This window comes from Nycticebus coucang, chromosome 13, assembly GCF_027406575.1.
Source record: "Nycticebus coucang isolate mNycCou1 chromosome 13, mNycCou1.pri, whole genome shotgun sequence".
Classification (NCBI taxonomy): domain Eukaryota; kingdom Metazoa; phylum Chordata; class Mammalia; order Primates; family Lorisidae; genus Nycticebus; species Nycticebus coucang.
The window spans coordinates 56,074,134-56,082,569 of record NC_069792.1 but is presented as its reverse complement, the minus strand read 5'-3'; positions in this window follow the sequence as shown (position 1 = coordinate 56,082,569).

Genomic DNA, 8,436 nt, shown 5'->3' with positions numbered 1-8,436 from the left:
TTTGTGCCACAGTTGGAGCTGTGGCAGCCACAAGGATGGAAGCCACAATCTAGGATGGTAGAAAAGAAAAGGAGCCCATGGCTTGGCGCCTGTAGCTCAGCAGCTAGGACGCCAGCCACAAATACTGGAGCTGGTGGGTTTGGATCCAGCCGGGGCCTGCCAAACAACAATGACAACTACAACCAAAAAATAGCCGGGCATTGTGGCGGGCGTCTATAGTCCCAGCTACTTGGGAGGCTGAGGCAAAAGAATCACTTAAGCTCAAGAGTTTAAGGTTGCTGTGAGCTAACAGGGAGAGAAATAAAATTCTCTTTTACTAAGCCACCGTTTTGGATTTCTCTTAAGTCCAGCCAACAATTTTCTAACAGAGTAGGAAGCAGATAAGACAGAAAGAGACAAAGGTCTACAGTAGAACTTCTGTTAAGTCCATCACCCAAGGGACTGTAACAGACTAGTCAACATACGGAAGTGGTCAACATAAGGAGCAAGGCCAGATGTACTGATATGTACATGTGGTGCATGTCTGGTCTATGAACATTAAGTCAACTTAAGCAAGTGGTGACATGTAGGGAGGTGGTCATCTATGAAGGTTCTACTGCATTTGAATAATGCTGGAAACTCCATGGGCCATTGCCCTCAAGGAGGTTGCCATAGGCAAAGATGCCTGTTAGTGAAACTTAGCAAAGAAGGTATGGATGATTAGGAATTTCCAGATCACAGATAAATAAGAGAATGCATTGTTTCTATTAGTGGATAGTGATGATTTTACTATAGCACTGAAGAAGAAATTGAAGAATTAACTAAAGATTACAGAAAAACTGACAAAGTTATCCACAAAAACTTGGATACCAAATGGAAATCAGAATATCTGTAACTTTGTTCATATTACAAAATACTTTCATATTTTCTCAATATAAACCCTCTTTGGAATTCCATGCTATCCAGTACTGTATTCTCATATGTTATATACTTTATACCTGATACAGTATCTATACCTTACATCTATACATTACTGTCTACTTGATATACTCACACTCGTATATTATTTTCAGGATTATATTCCCAAAACCATGTCTGACCTACGGTTGCAGGTGATTTAAGAAGTCTTCTGATGCCGTGAAGGCTATGTTAACCAGTTTGATGAAAATATTTCAAATTGTATATAAAACCAGCACATTGTACCCCATGATTGCATTAATGTACACAGCTATGATTTAATTTAAAAAAAGAAATCTTCTGAGTTATGTGACTTTACCTATAGGCTAATATATACCTTAAGATTCATTGTTCTCTAGAAATTGAAAGGTGATCTGATAGATAAGACCAGTATAAAGATAAGCCTTAAAACTACATGGAAGTGGGGTGGTATAGAAACAGATCAATTTGTTGGCTAGAAAGTAGGAAAGTAAGAAAGTTCTTGGCTGATAGCTTCAATGTTCTCAATTTAAGATAAGCCATCTGTTGAAAGCAGGTGGGCAACGGGACAGGAAGACTTTCAGGATGCTTAGGAAACTGATAAAACCTTGAAATAGCTGCTCTGGAGAATGGGTTTGGGAACTGACCAGCGACTTGTAAGATGTGCATAAGTATTGTACATGACTCAGCTCCAAATTGGTATCTTCCTCCTCTTTTCCTATTTATAGGCCCTGCCCGACAAATGGGGGATAGGAAAGAAAAGGATCAAGCAGTTATCTATTAAGCCTTGTTCACTCGGAGTAAGTACAGTCCAATCAGTAATTAAGATAACATCCATCAAGTTGTGCAATTGGATTGCAATTGTCTAAGAACTGTTATAAACTTATCTTAGAATTAAACTCCATTCCTTGTGCAATGTGGGCACTTAATAAATGTTGAATAATTCATTAAATACAAGCAATTGAGTATTTGATAGCTATTCAAATTCTGTAGAAGCCATTGTTTAAAGTGTCAAGGAATGAGTCCCTAAAATGGCAACAAATCCACCTGTACCCTGCCTGTGAGGACCTCTGGAGTTTGAGATCTCTGTTGTTGTTGTTTCTTCTCTCCTCTGAGGATATACCTTCCTCTCATTTAAGTCAAAAAGAACCATGAAAAGGAGTGGGAGAGAAAAGGATTGAACATGAACATCAGAACCTTACATAACGGAAATTTTTATAGCACAATTTAAACCTAATACTGTTTTGTTAGTGGCTATATTTACTTTTGAGAGCACAGTATTTTAAAATTGCATGCTGTGGGGGATTGCTCCCTACGGTCCAGCCTACCCTGGGGCTCTCTGACGTCGTTGGAGTGGTTGGCTATGTTTCTGGTCTTTGGTGGTCACAGTGCTAATGAAGCAATGCAGTGTCTTTTGTGGATAGACAGTGGGAAGCACCCTTTATCTTCTTCTGGGTTTTATTTTATTTTATTATTTACTTTCTTTTTGACAGAGTCTCACTCTGTCACCTTGGGTAGAGCACCATGGCAACATAGCTTACAGCAACCTCAAACTCCTCTTGCCTCAGCGTCCTGAATAGCTGGGACTGCAGGCGCCTGCCACGACACCTGGCTTGTTTTACTTTTTCTTTTTCTTTTTTTAGTAGAGACTAGGGCCTCACTCTTGTGCAGACTGGTCTCGAACTCCTTAATTCAAGCAATCCACCACCTCGGCCTCCTGGCATGCTAGAATTATGGGTGTGAGCCAACGCAATTGGTCTTCTGGGTATTAAACAGCAATCAAATCAAACATGAGGCAGGAGGCAGAATTTATCAGCAGCCTCCTAGCTTTGGCCGCCCTTCTCACGCACATGGAATTCAATTTCTTGATAGTTAAGGGAGATTAAGTTTGACTTGCCCTGAGAGGAAGAAAACCATTTCTTTCTGATGAACTTAAACTGTTCAGGTACCATAAGGAATTTCATCAAGCCCAGACAGGGAAGACTTCCTTTTCAGGGCTTGGGCAAAGGTGACCCTGTGTAGAGAATAGACTAGATTTAGGACAGAGTTGGCAGACCCAGTGAACTTGTTTTGAACTGCCTTCCAAACTGAACAAATATGAACTTTGTACCCAATTTGGGTGATGGTAGGCGGCTTTTCCTGCCTTTGTAATAAAGCTGTTGGGGGAGCAAATTAGATGCTGGCAATCTTGCCTCTGAGCTACGAATGGAGAGCCAGATCATCTTTATGGTGTTGCTACTCTGTGTCAGACACAGAAGCCACCACATAAAGAAGGGAAGCACTGTGTTTCAAAGTCAGTAACCTCAAAACAGGCCCAAGCCCTGGAACAAGTGGAGGACATCAGGAAGCAGCAGTCCCCTCGCCCCCACGTGAGTCTGTGCTGTCGCGGTAGCTGGGTTGGGAGGTTAGAAGTGGGAGGTGACAGGCTGGCTTCTTCCTCAGGAAGGGAAGTGACACAAATGAATGTGATAGAGAAAACTATAATGCAGTAATGATCAAACACACACAAGCGAGGAACAGAATAAGGGGCGCTGGCGTGGAAGACACCAGCTGCTGTCGGTAGAAAGAAGAAAATATGCTAGGCTAGGGCGGTGCCCGTGGCTCAGTGAGTAGGAAGCCGGCCCCATATACCGAGGGTGGCGGGTTTGAGCCTTGCCTGGCCAAAACTACAACGAAAAAATTGCCGAGCATTGTGTGGGGCGCCTGTGGTCCCAGCTACTCGGGAGGCTGAGGCAGGAGAATCGCTAAGCACAGGAGTTGGAGGCTGCTGTGAGCTGTAACGCTACAGTGCTCTACCCAGGGCAACAGAGTGAGACTGTCTCTTAAAAAAGAAAAAGAAAAAGAAAGAAAGAAAATAAAATATGCTAGGCCAACAGCATGCTTTTAGAAGAATTTACATACCCTAATTTTTAAACATACATACACACAAACACACACACACCAAGATAAAGTCCAAAACCTCAGAAGTTCCATGTGACTGAAATGCAACTAGACAAAAATCATTTGGGTGTTGTCCTACCAGCTTCCTCCTTTGCTTCTGCCAACAGCTACAGGAGTGCACAAGGGCAAGGGAAGGAAAGGGTGTGAGTGTTAGATCAGACTCACTAGAGGGCATGGGCGAAAGGAGGGCCCTGGGTGAGGGGGAGGCCCCTGGCATTCACACAGAAGAGTTGAGGGCAGAGGGTTTAAAGATTAGCCATGAATGTGACTTAGATCCTTCCAAATTTTTGGAGTAAAACTGAGTAAAACTGAAAAATATATTTTTGAGCTGTGCTTCTTCAAATATGAACCATTCTGAGACTGCACTCTGTGGGTTGTGACTCTGTGGGTACCATCCAAACAAGATAATGAGGCTCCTATTGCCCTTTTGTGAGCAGCTTAAATTGAGGAAAATGGAATCCTTCTCTTTGACTATTTCAATTACTTTCTTTGCTACCCCAGACCAATCATCCACCCAGCTCTTTATAATCTACATATTATAACAGAAGAATACATCCTATGTATTATTACTCATTTCAAATAAACCATTTTTATGCAAGACAGCTTTCCAAGAATATAATCATAGTGAATATAAAACTCTACCATATAAACTTAATTCTTAATTGCAAAAGTTTTAAAGTGGCAGTCAAAAGAGATACAGCTCCAACAGCAAGTAACCAGACATACACATGTACACTATTTCTTAAAAATGCTGCAATTGTTAAGCAGACATTAGTATCATCAAACTCAATATGTAAAAAGTGCTGAACAATAACACAACATCTTGTAACCTGTCTATAGTAAGATATTCTAATATAACATAGAATTCGTTGAAAGAAATTCATGGGACAGAAGAATCTTAGGGAGTACAAAGAAACTACCATTGCTCCTGTCATATTAGCAGCATTGAGACAAAGATGTAATTTGCAAGGTAGATATTATGGGGGAAGAAACCACTCATGTAAAAGAAATGAAAATTCCATATTCTAAATCATTCAGTATTTCCTACGGGCTCTCAGGAAACAGAACCAGATATTTGAGGGCAGGAGGCAGGGGACAGGGATAGATTTTTATTCAGCGATTTTTCATTTCCAGAGAGTATCCATTTGCTATCATCTTTCGATAAGATGGTTACTTTTAAAAATACATACAACAGGTTTATTAAGATTCATTCATATAAAGTGTGTGATTATATATTTTTTAGTATATTCACCGAGATATGCAACCATCAATTTTTAGAACATTTTCATCACTTTACTCCTCCAAAGGAAAAAAACTCCATCATCATTGGCAGTCACACCCCAGTTCTTCCAACCCTCTCCCCAAATCTAGGCAACCACTAATCTACTTCTTTATGTAAATTTACCTCTTCTGGACATTCAATGTACAGTCATGCATCACTTAACAATAGAATATGTTCTGAGAAATGTGTCCTTTGGCAATGTTGCTGTGTAAACACCATAGAGTGCACTTACACAAACCTAGGTGGCATAGCCTACGCAGGCAGTAAGGTACAGCCTGCACCTAGGCTATAAACCTGTACAGCATGTTTCCGTGCTGAAACCTCTAGGCAACGGGAACACAATGGTAAATATTTGTGTATCTAAACATAGAAAACCTATAGTAAAAATAAGGTATAAAAGATTTTTTTAAATGGTACACCTTATACAGAGCCTTAACATGAATTGAGCTTGCAGGACTTGAAGTTGCTCTGGGTGAGTTAGTGAGTGAGTAGTGAGTGAATGTGAAGGCCTGGGGCAGTTCTGTATATTACTGTAGATTTTATAAACACTATACAATAAATTTAGAAAAAAATTCTTTCTTCAATAATAAATTAAACTTAGATTATTGTAATTTTTAACTATACACTTTTAAATTGTTTTTAACTGACTCTTGTACTTAGCTTAAAACACAAATATATTGTATAGTTACACGAAAATATTTTCTTTCTTTATATTCTTATTCTATAAGCTTTGTTCCATCTTTAAAATTTTATTTTTTATTTTTATTTTATTAAATTTTTATTTTAGAGACAGGATCTCACTCTGTTTCTCAGGCTGGAGTGCCATCGCCCCATTATAGTTCACTGCAGCTCTGAACTCCTAGGCTCAAGGAATTCTCCCACGTCAGCCTTTTAAGTAGCTGGAACTATAGGCACACACCACATCCAGCTATTTTTTTTTTTTTTTGTAATTTCTTTTAAAAAGGGTGTGTCTTAGGTTTTTTTTTAAGTTTAAAAGCAAGAAATAAAAAATTTTAGGCTGGATGCAGTGGCTCACACTCATAATCCCACAACTTTGAGACGCCAAGGTGGGAGGATTAATTTGTAAGTACAGTCTTTAATTGATCAAAACATTACTGTGTGGCACATAATGTAAATGGAATCATACATGTGGCCTTTTGTACCTGGCTTCTTTCAACTTGTCATGTTTTCAAGCTTTATCTATGTTGTAACCTGTAACAGAACTTTATTATTGCCACACGATATTCCATTATATTGATATACCATATTTGATTTACTCATTCACCAGTTGATGGACATTTGTGTCATTTCTACTTTTTGACTATTATGAATAATGCTGCTATAAACATTTGTTTATAAGTTTTTGTGTGCACATATTTTCATCTCTCTTGGGTAAACAGAAATAGAAATACTGGGTCATATGGTAACTGTAAGTTTAATCTTTTGAAGAACTGCCAGCTAGTTTTCCAATGTGACTGGAACCATTAACATGAATTGAGCTTGCAGGACTGGAAGTTGCTCTGGGTGAGTTAGTGAGTGAATGTGAAGGCCTGGGACAGTTCTGTACATTACTGTAGATTTTATAAACACTGTACATTGCATCCACATTGTCCATGTGCACCATTTTTCATTCCTCTTAGCAATGTATGAGGGTTCCAATTTCCTCATAAGCTTGTCAACACTTGTTATTTGTCTTTTTGATTATAGCCTAGGTTTTATAGATGTAAAGTTATATCTCATTTTAGTTTTGAATTGCATTTCTGTGATGGCTAATGATGTGGAACATCTTTTCATATTTGTTGACCACTTATACATCTTTCTTTTAGAGAAATATCTATTCAAATACTTTGTCCATGTTTAAGCTGGGGAATGTTTATTGAGTTTTAAATATTTTGGATACAAGTCCTTATCAGACAGATGATTTACAAATATTTTCTTTCCTTCTATGGGTTATCTAATAGTGTCAGCTGATGCCAAAAATTTTAATATTGATGAGGTCGAAATTAAGGTCACAAAGATTTACTCCTATATTTTCTACTAAGAGTTTTGTAGTTTTAGCTTTTACATTTAGGTCTATAATCCATGTTGAGTCTATTTTTGTGGTTGAAGTAAGGAAGGCATCCAAATTCATTATAGTGCACGTATGTGCCTATGAAGTTGTACCAGGACCACTTGTTGAAAAGACAAGGAAATCTCCAGATTAGATTAGATTCCACTGATCTATATGTCTACCCACATGCCAGAATTATGCATCTTCATTACTATAGCTTTGTAGTAAATTTTGAAATAGGAATATGAGTCCTGTAAACGTGTTCTTCTTTTCCAAGATTAAGATTAATGTTTTTCACAAAATTGGGGAAATTTACAGCCATTATTTCTTCAAATGTGTTTTTTTTTTTCTGCTCCTTTTTCTCACTCTTCTCATTTTGATACTCCACTTATGCATATATTCATACATTTAATGGTGTCCCACATTTCTCGGAGAATCTATCCAATTTCTTCATTCTTTTTTCCTCTCTTTTCTTTAGGCAGCATTACCTCTATTCATCTGTCTTCAAGTTGGCTGGTCTTTTGCCAGTTCAGATCTACTGTTGATAAAATTTTTTGTTTGGGTTGTTATACATTTCAACTCTAGAGTTTTCATTCAGTTCTGTGTATGTATGTATGTGTGCCATGCACAAATGCCAGCAGCCTGAATGCTGAGAGACTAGGAGCTGGGGTGATCGGAAGGAGCCACATATTCTTGGCCACACCAATCTGGAGTGGATCTTCCACCACACTGAACATGGGTAAGGAGAAGCAGGGGGCAGGCCAAACCTCAAGTGCCACAGATTCTCATTGTTCAAGATTTAGTAGATTTTCCTCAATAAATGTTTCTTTGTTTGCTATATGCCCTCTGGACAATCTCTAGGGACTTAAAGAGGTTTTTAAAAAAATTGCTTTGTTTCTTTAATAATTTTCTTCAGTTATTGTTATTGAATTGGGGAGCAGGTCTGAGCTTTATATCACCCTTCTGGAACAAGATCTCTGGCACTTGTATTTGGTATGTTAGCACAGAGGGAAAACACATTTTGAGTCTGGTTGGGAGCCATTTAAAAGGAGTGATAACTTGGAAACCAAATGAATTCTTGGTCATGGTTACATACCTCCAGGGGACGTTGCAGTCCAGCTCACTCTGGAGTTAGAACGCTTCTTGGCTGAATTAGCCCTACAAAAGCTGTGGGTAGTGAAGTATGAAGACTAGCACCACCATGAGGCACCTGAAGGTACAAGAAAGGAAGTGGGCTAGAGAGATACGG